This window comes from Sceloporus occidentalis, unplaced genomic scaffold, assembly GCF_023333645.1.
Source record: "Sceloporus occidentalis isolate IW3139 unplaced genomic scaffold, rSceOcc1.0.p SCAF_65, whole genome shotgun sequence".
Taxonomy (NCBI): domain Eukaryota; kingdom Metazoa; phylum Chordata; class Lepidosauria; order Squamata; family Phrynosomatidae; genus Sceloporus; species Sceloporus occidentalis.
The window spans coordinates 4,473,828-4,487,915 of NW_028317045.1; the positions used below are offsets into that span (position 1 = coordinate 4,473,828).

Here is a 14,088-nt window from a genome sequence, read left to right on the forward strand (position 1 = left end):
GTGTTGCCTTGACTGGCCTACTAGAAAATGAACAATTTGTGACAATGTTTTATTTAATTCAGCAAGGTATCCAGAAGTAGAATTTTACACAAATACATTAATACAGGGCTCGACAAATCCCAGGCGCCAGGTCGCCATGGCGACAGAGAATTTTGTCCTGGCGCCTAGGTTTTGTCAGCCTCTTACATCCAGAAAAAATTGTGGATGTAAGAGGCTGAGTCACCACACGGGGGCGCTGCTGCTGCTGTCTGCCCAGGAGTCTGGGCAGACAGCACAGCCACACAGAGCCCGCCCCCGAGCCTGAGACCCCTCCCACGGATTGATCCTGTAGGTTGAAAACACGGTTGCTGGAAAACCAGCAATCGTGTTTTCAGCTGCCACAGGCAGCTTCAGGTAAGGTGGTTGTGTGTTGATTGGGCCCCCACACAAGTGTGGGGACCTGACCCAACACCCCCCTGCTGCCTGATCGCTCCATGAGAGCGACAGTGCCGCGTTAACCCCTTCAATGCCGCGATCGCGGCATTTAGGGGTTAATTCCCGTTTTGTACGGGACTCTGCTGCTGGTGGTCTGCCTGGAAGCCCAGGCAGACCAGCAACAGCAAAAACGAGCCCCCACAAGCCCTTTGATGATTCCTGTAGGCATGGAAGCCTACAGTCGTCATCAAAGAGACTCCCCCCTGCAATGGCTGGTCTATAGACCAGCAATTGCTTCACAGCTGCCAGAGGCAGCTTCAGGGACAGGGGAGAGGGTTCTTTGGTCTCCCCATGAGTGTGGAGACCAGCCCCAACACCCCCCTGCTGCCTGATCGCTCCATGAGAGCGACAGTGCAGCGTTAACCCCTTCAATGCCACAATTGTGTATGACACATTCTTGGCATTCCAGGGGTTAACATTTGTCCCCACAAGCTTGTGGGGACTAAATATCAGTCAATGCTGTGCTCCAATGGAACATCAGCATTGAAAGAGTAAAAAAAAACAAAAAACAGCACTGACCTGAAAGTCCAGGGTGCTTCCAGGTCAAACGCTGTGATTTTAGTAAGTGGGCTATGATGATCAGATCACTCCTGACCAACTGTTAGTTTAAAAAAATCCTGGCTCCTAACTTTTTTACCTGGCGCCTAGATTCACAACAAATTTGTCAAGCCCTGCATTAATAAAACTTAAAAGAAAATTGTCTAATGTTAAGCTGTCTAGACTATGATCAATGAGCTGTCTTCTGGTTTGATATTCTTGTTCAGATACATTCAAAAACATTAATTTTGACAATTATAGAAAATGGTTATGATATTCTCTTATTATAAAGAATAGGCAATACATTATTATATATTCAATAGAGTGTAGCAGCACCACTAAAGTAGTCTTTGCCTTCAGGTATGGTGCCTCAAGCCATTTCTCAAATTAAGAAAAAAAAAAATAAAAACCCCCAAACAGGCATATAAGTGTATTGCCTGTTACAGATAAAGGCAGTGAGAGGGACCATCCGTGGTTGGAAAACTAAAGGTTAAGTTTTAATACCACTGGCTTTATCTGTAACAGGTAATACACTTACATGCCTGTTTGGGGCTTTGCGTGTTTTTTTCTTTATTATATAGTATGTGCATGAAATATGCCATAGAAAAAATATCTGATAGGGTAAACCTTACATATTTAAATATAGATGAAAACCGTGAGTAAGAGGATTGAGCTCATTTTCCGTTGGATGAGGGTGTAATAAGTAATCTATTTTGAGTGTTTTTACATTAAAAAAGCTATTTATCTTTATCAATTTTCTGGAAGTAAATAATCATTTTCAGAAAAGGCACTCTAGATAAAGACTTATGGTTTGACTGTCCCTTTAAACTCTGATCACTAATGACTTCAGTGGCGTTGCTACAGGGGGGCAATTGCCCCCCCCAGGTTATTCCTTGCCCCCCCTGTTGCCCCCCCGCCGAATTTGGAACCACCCAGGACAGTCCCGCAATGGGACTTTAACTCCTTGACTGCTAAAGACGGCATGGTGCCGTCGCTAGCAGTCCCAGTCAGGTGCTAATGACGGCACCATGCGGTCACTAGCACTACCCTACCTTGATGGAGGTCTGTGGATCCCCATCACCACCTACCCCGGCGATCTGCCCCTCACATTGAAGGGCATCACCAGGGCCACCCGATCCGGCCGGTAATGACACGATGACATCACCGTGCAACTTTATTAACAACTGACAATTGTCAGTTAAAGAGGTATGGGGGCATGCTGCTTAGATGCCTGTATCTCAGACATCTAAGCAGCTAAAGACCCCCAACATATACCAACAGTATATAGCATTAAGTTAAAAAAATAAAAATTTTAAAAAAATGATTTGGGGGTCTCTAAAGGTAGATAAAAATAGATCAAAATTGCCTAGAGACCCCCAAATTAAATTATTTAAACATAAAGTAGTTTAACTTTAAAAAAAAAAAAAAGTTTAAGTATTCTAGCTAAATGATCACTGTGGTAGCCAATGTTACCACAGTGATCATATAGCTATAAAAAGTCTCATTCCCTTTTTAAAAATGGGCGATACTAATTTTTAATCCCATGATCCCTTTGATCATGGGGTTAAATTTAGCCAACGGTAGAGGGAGGCAATTTTTGAAATTCTGATGAACTTAAAATATTATTAAAATAAGCCATTTAGCCTGTGTGGTACGTGAGTAACCATCTCATCCCTGGAGCACCTTGCATTTTTACTACAAAACTTATTTTTTGCTGTAAAAGTGAATTTTTTTTCTCCCTTTACCATCATTTCTTTGGGATTGTAAGGGGAAAGAATGGTGTGTGCTTCTGTGAGTGAATGTATGGAAAGTATGGTGTGTGCTTCTGCGAGTGAATGGAGATATGAAAGGTGTGTGAATGACCAGTAATTAGGGTTGAAGCCTTGACGTGGCATTACTTCTCACGTAAGAAGTACAATTATGGCAGAAAAAGTACACATTTGCAAAAACTACACCCCTTGGCGCATCAAATGAGGGGCTGCATGTGCTTCTAGTACAAACCTGAAGTGCGCAAGGCACAAATGAACATGTCGCTATGGTTAGAAAAAACATTTTCTAGCCAAAGCGACATATTCCATCATTATTTGTGCACTCAACTTTTGTCCTAGAAATACATGTAGCCCCTCATTTGAAGCTCCAAGGGGTGTAGTTTTTTTAAAATGGATGAATTGTCTGAATGAGGGAGAGCATGAGTTAATGTGTTTGTGTGTATCATAGATGTATAATTGTGGAAGGGCAAAGATGGCACTAGCAGGATGTTTGAGCCTTGGGGACCAAGATGGCACAGGCAGGGGTGTATATGGGACAAAGATGGCAGATGTTATGTGCTGGTCAGGTTCTATGTGGGCAGTGTGGACGACAGGGCAGACTTTGGGGTGTGCAACCTGTGATATATGCCTGTAATTTAGGGGGTTTTAAATATACATTTAATGCCATGTTTTTATGTGAATTCAAATTGATCTATACCTGCAAAGCTGGGTTTCTGTGTTATTCTGTAGATCCATATCTGCTATGCTATGTTTCCATACATTATTTATGTATACCTGCAAATACAGGGTTTGTATGTCTTGTTCAGTTGATTAATACCTGCAATGCTGTTTCCATGTATTTATTTGATCTATACTGCCAATGCTACGTTTCATATATTATTATTGTATACCTGCAAATACAGGATTTGTATGTCTGATTCTGTTTATTTGATATACCTTCAGTGCTGAGATCACAAGTGAATTTCAATTGATCTATACATGCAAAGCTGGGTTTGTGTGTTAATGTGTTGATCTATACCTGCTATCCGCAGCAGGGTCTAATATTTATATATAGATTTATATATATATATATATCGGCAGCAGGGACTAATAATATATATATCGGCAACTGGGGCTAAAATTAACATATATGGGCAGCAGGGGCTAATATATATCAGCAGCAGGATCTAATATTAGGCCCTGAAATCATTTAGTGCAAAAGTTAAGGTATTGTGTCCTTAAAGGATTTCAAGGATTAGTCGTACTAAATTGTGGCTTCAGGCTCGCCATGTTGAATGATCAAGTATTGTATTGTCCAATAACAAAAGTATCATTCCATAGCACATTACTTTTGGCAATATATATATATATATATATATATATATATATATATATATATATATATATATATATATATATATATATGTTTTTTCAGTGGTATGATTTAATGGTGGAAATTATTAATGTCCCCCCAGTTTGACTGTGGTATCTTGTGTGCCCCCCCTATATATTGTTTCTAGAGTCGCCACTGAATGATTTACACAACTTATAACAGTAACGTGTAATTTAATGGTAAATATTCTTTGAACCCTGCTGAACACTATAGATTCTTAGAACACAAGTGTTACAGGGTCACCGTACCCAAGGCTGGGTACCCCTGTTTGAGGGCTGAGGAATCACCAGTCAGTCCCTCATACGGATAGCACTCAGCTATCCACGGATCATCCAGACCACCATTCGTAGCAAACCAAGAAGAACTCTCTTTATTTACAAAACACAATGTGTACCGAACCCAACCCCCAATCCCATCAGCCACATCCCATCACAAATCCCATCAGTATACAGGGGATGTATCAGGTGAGGGGATTACAGAATACAATGGGTTCCCCACCTGTGTTATCCCCCCTGTAGTGCGGGTGCCGTCTGGGCAGACAGGGCTGTGCTGGCTGATTAAGAGCCCCAGCCAGATTATAGGATCGTCTCTTTGAAGGCTGGGGCTGAATCCACATCAGTCTCTGGGCCGGTTACACAATAAACACAATATAATATATTACCGGGTCACGGTATACAGAACCGAACACAAAAGTGCTCCGTGACCCGGCTAAACTTCATATGACACATGAGCCAGCTAGCCTGGCCCTGTCACAGATCTCCCCCTTGACCAACGGTCCGGCAGACCAGGCAGATCCACACGGGTCTGCTGCAGGCTGTCCGAGTGGACAAAGTTCAAAGGTGCAGGCCTTAGTTCATGGCCCCCTTTGTCAGAATCATCCATTGAAGGTGGGCCAGGGCCCTGGTTGCCCAAAAGGATAGTCAGTAGTCCTCTGTGAATTGGAGGACGGTCCCAGCTCAGACGGGGGCACATGGCTATCCCCCTCACCGGGGTAACAGGGGCACGTGGGGACTCTTGCTCCCTAGTCTTGGGAACTGAGTCTGGGGCAGCTGCCAGGCCAGGGTGGTTGCATGGAAGGAAAACCCTGCTGATCGGACCGGGGGCACTCGGGGAACCAGGGAAACACGTAGAGGTAGTAAGCGGGGCCTCTACCGGGACACTGGAGTGACCTAGGGGACACTCTGGGACAGGAACAGGTGCCCTTACAGGGTTATTGGGTGAGCTAAGCAGCTCTGCGGGGTACTCAGGGGACCCAGGGGAATACTCCGGGGCAGGGACAGGTGCCAATACTGGACCACCGGGAGGGTTAAGCAGACCCTCGATCTTCCTCTCTGGGACAGGTGCCTTTGCCTGGGCACGGGAAGAGTCAGAGGAACACTCTGGGACAGTGACCTGGGCTTCTAGGAGGACACTTCGGGAACCAGGGATCACTTCGGAGAACACAGGGATAGGAACCAGGGCCTGCGCCAGGCTACTGAGAGGACCCAGGGAACTCAGCAGCCCCTCTGGCGTCCTCGCTAGGTTAGGGAACGGTGCCTCTACTGGGTCACCGGGGACTTCATAGGGAACCTCTGGGGCAGTGACCCGGGCTTCTTCCAGGACACTCAGGAAATCAGGGGGACAGTCTGGGGCACTGGCTTCTACGGGCGTAGCTAGGGGTTTGGTGAGGGGGATTGTGCCACTTACTCGGGCGGTGGGGACAGTCATCTCTTCTGCCGGGGTAGAGCAGCCAGGGTTGTTGGTGAGGACTTGGGTCGGAGCTTTTGGCTTCCTCCTCCGCTTCTTCTTGCTGGCGAGGACCTCGGTTCTTCTCGCCAGGGCAGGGGCCGCAGAGTAGGTGAAGAGGACCTCGGTCCCACTCCTGCAAGTTGTAGTACCATGCTCCCAGTCTCCTTGTAACTCCTGGAGCTCCACTCTCCGCAGCAATTCTTTATAGTCCCTCTCGAGCTGCCATTCCTCTTGGACCAGGCAATCCATAACAGCCTCCAGCTCGGGGGGAATAGTATAAACCAGGACTTCTGCACGGTTGTCCCAGATTGTATCCCTGCGGTACTGGCACGGGCTTCCGAAGGACGAGTCAAATTGGAAGGCATCATATATCAGTCCTGGGTCGACGGGGCTATACAGCATCAGAGGGTCGCTGTGGTCTTCACCTGCTAACTGCTGGGAGAATCCCTGGTAGCGGCTCTGGAGGTCGAGCTCTGCATATATGAGACCCCTCAATTCTTCTTCCCACTCCGGCAACGGGTTCTCCCCCAGGAGTGGAACTCGTATATCCCACATTGTCCAGTATTGTGCCCAGTACGTTTCAAAGTGGGGATGGGAGAAATCATCCCTCCAGTCTGCAGGCGCAGACTCTAACTGCCATTGCTGGTGTTCCAGCTCACACACCTCGGCTGGTTCTCGGAAGGGTTGGATATCCTGGTATGATATTTTGGTGGTCTGTTCCCCTAGTCTGGGAGATACAGACCCACTCTGGCTCAGTTCCTGGTGACACATTTTAATCACCGCCGTCACTTGCTCCGATGTAGCCCCTCCTGGGTACAGGGATAGGTGCCATAGAATGTTCTTTTGTAGAGCACTCAGTCCCAGGCTCTCCTCTGGGGCATCCTGGTGCCGGTCCATCTCTCTGCAGTCCGCAATCAGAGTAGCCTTTCCTTTGCTACAAACCTCCAGGAGCTCTCTCGGTGTCTCTCGTCTGCAATCCCAGTTGGTGGTTTGGATTTCACCCAAGTCGTGGGATTCTTCCCACCGCTCCCAACCAATGTTACAGGGTCACCGTACCCAAGGCTGGGTACCCCTGTTTGAGGGCTGAGGAATCACCAGTCAGTCCCTCATACGGATAGCACTCAGCTATCCACGGATCATCCAGACCACCATTCGTAGCAAACCAAGAAGAACTCTCTTTATTTACAAACACACAGAACTTTATACAATCTCAATGCAATGTGTACCGAACCCAACCCCCAATCCCATCAGCCACATCCCATCACAAATCCCATCAGTATACAGGGGATGTATCAGGTGAGGGGATTACAGAATACAATGGGTTCCCCACCTGTGTTATCCCCCCTGTAGTGCGGGTGCCGTCTGGGCAGACAGGGCTGTGCTGGCTGATTAAGAGCCCCAGCCAGATTATAGGATCGTCACTTTGAAGGCTGGGGCTGAATCCACATCAGTCTCTGGGCCGGTTACACAATAAACACAATATAATATATTACCGGGTCACGGTATACAGAACCGAACACAAAAGTGCTCCGTGACCCGGCTAAACTTCATATGACACATGAGCCAGCTAGCCTGGCCCTGTCACAACAAGGCACTAAAAGCTTAAGAGAACACAGATTTTTATTTGTGTATCTTTGTGTCACATTGCAGGGATCCGCTACCGGCAGGCATGATGCTGCTGCCAGCCAATGTGAGGCTCCCAGGTGACGAGTGCTCGCCCGATCTTAGCCAGCTGCGAGATCCTGACAGCAGGAAAACACTGGAGGCACACCTGTAACGTGCGGCAGGAGTCTGGGCAGGCTGGGCAATACTCAGATACCCTAGTATGGTCCTGATATTGTGTTTACTGATTTGGAGTTATGTTTGCAGTTTCTAAGCCTTAGCTTGCCTGACTACTCTCTTGCCTAGTGAATCTGCTCAGGGGATGGCTGGCAGCCTATGGTCTGGGGGGCAAGTCAAGTGGCCCATTGCGCTACCAAATCAGCCCAACATCCATGCGCATCTTTTCCTGATTTTCTAACGCATGTTGATGTAATGTGATGGAATGGGATTGGGAGTACGTTAGTACACAAAAAAAAAAAGTCTTTATACATGGGACGCCTGAAGCCACAATTTAACACGACTAATCCTTTTTAATAAAATATGCAGATTGAAATATAATAAATAACACAAAACCTTCAATTTTCTGCTCACTGATTTCTGGGCCTAGAAAGTTTTGTCCTGTGACTATAGTTCAATTTTTTCCTACGGAAAGTAAAGTGCCAGGAACACACACACCAGTACAGGCTCTGCCACCCCAACAGCCAAACACACCCACCAGGACAAGCTCTGCCACACCGACACCCAAACACGCACACCAGGACAGGCTCTGCCACCCCAACAGCCAAACACACACACCAGGACAGGCTCTGCCACACCGACACCCAAACACACACACCAGGACAGGCTCTGCCACCCCAACAGCCAAACACACACACCAGGACAGGCTCTGCCACACAGACACCTAGACACACACCAGGACAGGCTCTGCCACCCCAACAGCCAAACACACCCACCAGGACAGGCTCTGCCACCCCAACAGCCAAACACACCCACCAGGACAGGCTCTGCCACACAGACACCTAGAAACACACACCAGGACAGGCTCTGCCACACCGACACCCAAACACACACACCAGGACAGGCTCTGCCACACAGACACACACCAGGACAGGCTCTGCCACACCGACACCCAAACACACACACACACACCAGGACAGGCTCTGACACACACCAGATGGGCTAAGCTACAATAATAATAAAAAAAAATAATTCCACACTGCTTTGTTGTTGACCCCCCTTTTAGTGTTTTTGCCCCAGTTGCTACCCTTGTGTATTGATGCCGCCACTGCCCAGCCCCTCCTTTAGTATTGATTTATGTGATGCCCCCAGCCAGCACCCTCTAGTGAATTAATGCCCCCCCCCTTAGCACTCACAGGATCTGCCCAACACCCAGAATGGAAGCATAGGACTTCCCACCTTTGCACCCAAACAACCTGCCTGTGGTATCCTCAAACAGCCTCCCCGTGCAATGCTTTCCCCCCACTTACACATCCATGCAATCACACACGTATTCATTCACTCATTAATATATTAATTTCCTCATTTACAGGTACTAATCATTTACATATATTCATTCATTCCCTCAATCACGCATACTCATTCATACAACCTCCCCCACACCCTTACCTGAACTGCAGATCACTTGGTGCCACTCGCGGCCATGGCAGTCGTGCAGCTGCATCGGCCACTCGGCCGGGCGTTTTATTAACCTTTAGGGCGGCCTGGGGGACAATTGCCCAGGCCGCCCCTGATTCTGCTACAGATGGATCTTGCTTGTCTAACTGTTCCGTAAACTGACATTTGGCTTGTATGACAACCCGTTTTGTCTATCAAACCTGGCTGCCTCTGGCCATCCATCCTGCATTAACTCCTGGGTCCCTGTATTACCTGCCTGCAGTTTACCTATACAGGTATCTGGCTCCATTGCTGCTTTGCCTAAAACACTCAGGGCCGAACTCTACCTATCTACACCTGAGCCTCCTCAGTGTTTGGATTGTTTGTCCTTGTCCCCGTCCTCTTAGCTTGGGTCTTAACCCCTTGTTAGGTATTTCCTTGCAGAAGAGCTTCTGCTTTTAGGTAACGGTGGAAGTGACAATTTGTATTTAAAGTGCGGTATTGTATTATTTATACCTGTATTTTTCCATATTCAGGATTCTTTCCTGTAGGAAATGGCACGCTCAATTCAGTGGAGTGCATTATTTCCTGTGACATGAGATATATTATTTCCCATCATTGTGATGTGCTTCCTTCTTTGCTTCATATGGTCTTTAAAGTTTGTTCAGCATTACTGTTATTGGAAGGACACTTGATAGATGTAAACTACATTTCAAGAAATAAGTGTGTCAGGGGTTTCAACAGTTCCTAATGCTGTTTTATAATTCTCAAGTTGTTTTACTCTAGGGCTCCCCCCTCTATTTGAAAGCCCAAAAGGTAGAGGTGACAGTTGTGTGGGTTCTACCTGGGTAGCCCTGGAACAAGTGAAAGCAGTTGATTGCCCCACTCAGCAGTAGCCTTTGATGAGAGGGGACATGTTCATTGTTGGGGTGATAGCCGCTTTGAGATACAGTATCCAAGTGTGCGTGTGCAGGAGATTGTAGACTGTGCAGATGACCCGCTGTGTCATCGGTGCTGAATCTGGGGAAAAAATAGGTTTATTGACACTGTCTGGAAAACTTGATTTGGGAGCAGGTTTGGAAGCCCATTGACTCTACTGACCCTTTGCCTTTCTGTCCCCTCTCTCCTCTCCTTTCTATCTCCTCTCCCCTCTTGTTTAATAATAAAGCAGAAAGTATTTCTCGGCCTTTTGGCTAAGATCAAGTGTAGTATCTGTTCTTATCAGTTTAATATCTGATACGTCCCCTATCTGGGGACCATATATTAAATGGATTTTTAGAACAGGGAGATGGAAGAAGAGCTTGCTCTGTCCACTCCACGCATTGACCTGGTATTGCAGTACCTCCAGGACCGGTGCACCAAAAAAAAAATAAAATAAAAAATAAAGCAGAAAGTATGCTCTATATAATCCGTAACTAGATACGAAACAGATGCAGGTGTGAACGGAAAAAAAGACAGGACAAAGCGTATGTGGTATATAGCACATATATCAGGGCATCAATAGTATACTGACCTAAAGATCATAAACCTACTTCCCATACAATATACATGTAATTCCTTTTAAAAATGTCAAAGTTCAGCACTAAACAGTGAACACACACTGTCAGCATACAGCAGTGTCTTTGAAATGTAGTTATATAATAACTAGAGACATAACCTACTGTGATAACAGTTAAGAACCACCATGCAGTATATTTTTCACGTCTCAAAGTATTATGTTTTGGTTTTTTTTTTAATAAAAAAACAGCAAGTTTTGCGTTAAATGCTAACACTCCCTTTACAACATGAGCTCAGTAAATATCAAGAAAAACAGTGAATGTACACATACGCTTCCATTGGTGTCGGCAGTGGCGACTCTAGAAACAATATATAGGGGGGCACACAAGATACCACAGTCAAACTGGGGGGGTATTAATAATTTCCACCATTAAATCATACCACTGAAAAAACACACACACACACACATTATATATATATAGCCAAAAGTAATGTGCTATAGAATGATACTTTTGTTATTGGCCAATACAATACTTGTACATTCAACATGGGAAGCCTGAAGCCACAATTTAGTACGACTAATCCTTGAAATCCTTTAAACAACACAATACCTTAACTTTTGCACTAAATGATTTCAGGGCCTAATATTAGATCCTGCTGCTGATATATATAAATATTAGATCCTGCTGCTGATATATATTAATATTAGCCCCAGTTGCCGATATATATATTAATATTAGTCCCTGCTGCCGATATATAAATATATATATAAATATTAGACCCTGCTGCCGATAGCAGGTATAGATCAACACATTAACACACAAACCCAGCTTTGCATGTATAGATCAATTGAAATTCACTTGTGATCTCAGCACTGAAGGTATATATCAAATAAACTGAATCAGACATACAAACCCTGTATTTGCAGGTATACAATAATAATATATGAAATGTAGCATTGCAGGTATAGATCAAATAAATACATGGAAACAGCATTGCAGGTATTAATCAACTGATTTTTAAAAAGGGAATGTAACTTTTTATAGCTATATGATCACTGTGGTAACATTGGCTACCACAGTGATCATTTAGCTAGAATACTTACTTTTTTTTTTTTTTTTTTTAAAGTTAAACTACTTTGTTTAAATTTAATTTGGGGGTCTCTAGGCAATTTTGATCTTTTTTTATCTGCCTTTAGAGACCCCCAAATCAAATTTTTTTTTAATTTTTATTTTTTTAACTTAATACTTGTTATTCTTTTTTTACAATCTATATACCGGTGAGGCGATTACCTTTCCAATGGTATATGTTGGGGGTATGTAGCTGCTTAGATGCCTGAGATACAGGTATCTAAGCAGCATGCCCCCATACCTCTTTAACTGACAATTGTCAGTTGTTAATAAAGTTGCGCGGTGACGTCATCGCGTCATTGCGCGAGACGGCACCGGATCGGGTGGCCCCGGTGATGCCCTTCAGTTTGAGGGGCAGATCGCCGGGGTAGGTGGTGATGGAGGTCCACAGACCTTCATCAAGGTAAGGTAGTGCTAGTGACGGCAAGGTGCCGTCGTTAGCACCTGACTGGGACTGTCCTGGGTGGTTACAAATTCGGCGGGGGGGGGCAACAGGGGGGGCAAGGAAAAACTAAGGGGGGTCCCTGTAGCGACGCCACTGGGTGTCGGGGTGCTTTTCTACATGCTTCTTGTTTCTCCTTGGTACTGGGTTTGGGATTGGAACACAACACACAACCAACATGTTGATGATATACCGTATTTGCCGATTATAAGACGAGGTTTTGAGTCCCCGGTGCTTAGTCCGGGCAGCTCTACACGATTCACGTAGACAACTTCCGCTCAAGCGCGTAGAGCTCTACACTCTGCCCGGACGCTGCCCAGCGACTCAGAAGCACCGGTAAGTTTGGAGGAGGGAGGGGGAGGGAGTGTTAAATGGGGGGGCATAAGGCATTTCTGGAGGCAGAGTGCTCTGTGAAATGCCTTTCAACCCCCTTAATGCCACTCTGCCTCCAGAAATGCCTTTTAACCCTCTATACGCCACTCAGCCTCCTGAAATGCCTTATACCACCCTATATGCCACTCTGCCCCATAATATGCCTTTTAACCCCCTAGTGGCATAAGGCAATTCTGGAGGCAGAGTGGCACATAGGGGGGTCAAAAGGCATATCATGGGGCACAGTGGCATATAGAGGGTTAAAAGGCGTATCATGGGGCACAGTGGCATTTAGAGGGTATAAGGCATTTCTGGGGCAGAGTGGCAAGCCTGGGGGCAGATGTGCATAACTGGGGGGGCAGGTTGAAAAAAAGGAAATAAAAACTATATTTTTCTCAATCATAGTTTTTATTAAACAATTGTTCACATAGTTTAAATGAATTAACATTTACTGGTAAAACTTTTTTCCTATAGGGTCGTCTTATATTCAGGCTTTTTGTTTTTTTTCATAAATTAATATTCAGATTTTTGGGGGTTGTCTTATAATCAGGGTCGTCTTATAAGTAAAGTATATCAACAGGCTTGGTAGCCCACATAAATAAATATACCGAATCTATGGTCTATGTAGAGTTTCTCCTATTCCTTTATTCGTATACATTACTAGGAATAAAGCTTTATGGGGTGACGATGTAGCTTAAAAACACTATAGCCCATGTACTGCCAGCTTTGCATTTCTTGTACTAACTTTTGCACACAACATACCACCTAAAGTAATAGTCCTGTTAGCAACTACAATACAGCACAAACTGACCCATAAAAAACTAATACTACTAGTATGATATAGGAGCATACCTTATACCAGGTTGATATAGGCGTATACCTTATTTGCAGTTCAGTTACAAAAAATACAGTGGGTGCTTATACATAGGCTGGAGGTGGCAGATGTGCAGTAGATTGAAGAGAAGCATGTGGCAAATTTAAATGGCTCTAAATTTCTAGCAGGATTAGCTGCCTTGATTTTGGAGCCTAGTCAGCACCTCTGGGTTTGCGTATCTGGAACACTGAAAGGTTAAAGGGAAGGTGAAGGGGCCACAGCTTCTTGGTTTATTTTTGCTTGAGGGTTTCTAATTTCCTCTGAGTGTGTAATATGCAACTCTGAAAGATCGCACTGCATGACAGCCAAACCCTACAAAGCTAGCAATCTGATTACATTAACTACACGTAGATATAAACAATCTATATAAACAGCAAACACATGCAAAATTGATCCGGTTTCCTAAGCCTTCAGGTACAATCTGGAGAGCTCCCATATATACATATTTTAATTGTATCTGCTTGTAGCCTACATATTTAGAGAGAATATGGTAACTTCCTCGCCTACTGCCCTAGGCCTACAGAATCCCCCTCCCTGACTCATCTCTGTCCTAATCGAAGACTAGTACCTGTTATTTCTCAGTCCAAATAAAAATGGTTATTTATAAGTGAGAGATTTTGTCTAAAAAGAAAAGTGGTCTTACCAAAGGGAATGTTTATTGGACTATGCTTTTTGTT

General features: G+C 45.0%; 1 protein-coding gene and 1 non-coding gene across 2 annotated transcripts in view; one reads left to right on the top strand and one right to left on the bottom strand.

The window, feature by feature from the left end:
- MFHAS1 (multifunctional ROCO family signaling regulator 1) overlaps window positions 1–14,088 on the bottom strand; it is a 45,123-nt gene that overhangs the window by 13,881 nt on the left and 17,154 nt on the right. The window lies entirely within an intron of this gene.
- On the top strand, window positions 10,270–10,460 carry LOC149286984 (U2 spliceosomal RNA). Its single transcript, XR_016277550.1, has one exon. It is a non-coding gene; the product is annotated as a U2 spliceosomal RNA (small nuclear RNA).